The following is a 713-nucleotide window of genomic DNA, read 5'->3' as shown; positions in this document are numbered from 1 at the left end:
ATGAATGGAACTGGGTGTTCTTGTCCTGAGCCCTGGGATCCTCCAAAATTTTATGTGCAGCTAAAGCGCAGGACAACCTGGCCTAGCAGCACTTCATAGAAGCCGGGGCACCCTAATCATATATGACATGCTGAGAGAGGAGATGACAGAGGGATTCTAGGTGAACTGTTTGCAGCCCAGTTCCTGTTCGATGTTGTTTGCCAGATATTTAAGGCTGGTGAAGAAACAAGAATAATTAGAAATGAGAAAGGCAGGCACGGGTTGACTGTAGGAGTGAAGATGAAGTTGAAATGTATGCAGTGTAGTGGCTGACCATGACTTGTAAAGGAGCTGGCACTGAGGGAGACTGAGAACAATGGGCATTACCATATATCTTGTTCAGCTGGGTTGCACTAACCTCTCCTCGTGGTAGGTTCCCATCCATATGTTTGCCCAGTATGGGTCATGTCTTATAGCTGACCTCAGGGTTGGCTGCATTTAATCAACTTCATAGTTGGTTTCCATTACTGAGCACATGCTCCTTGTGTCAGCAGTGTAATAATGTGCAGTGTATTAAATGAGGTTTCCTTCTATGTGAATGTAAGATGAGGAGCATTTTTCCCTGTGCTGATTGCGGGGGGCGAAACTCTTGTCTTGTATTCAAGTAAATGTGGTAGTTCTGTCTCAAACTTTTGATCCAGAATCTACACCCTGCGAGAAGCGAGTTCACTGTG

General features: G+C 45.3%; 1 long non-coding RNA gene across 1 annotated transcript in view; it reads right to left on the bottom strand.

Annotated features, from left to right (window-relative positions):
• LOC109288892 overlaps positions 1–442 on the bottom strand; it is a 5,728-nt gene extending 5,286 nt beyond the window's left edge. The window contains exon 1 of the long non-coding RNA XR_002095242.1: positions 314–442. This is a non-coding gene — a long non-coding RNA (uncharacterized LOC109288892). The remainder of the gene's footprint in view (positions 1–313) is intronic.
• Between the last annotated feature and the right edge of the window lie 271 nt (positions 443–713).

This window comes from Gavialis gangeticus, unplaced genomic scaffold (genome assembly GCF_001723915.1).
Source record: "Gavialis gangeticus isolate Ggan-Ray unplaced genomic scaffold, GavGan_comp1, whole genome shotgun sequence".
In the NCBI taxonomy this organism is placed as follows: domain Eukaryota; kingdom Metazoa; phylum Chordata; order Crocodylia; family Gavialidae; genus Gavialis; species Gavialis gangeticus.
Note: the sequence above shows the minus strand (reverse complement) of the source record. Positions and strands in the feature narration are given on the sequence as shown.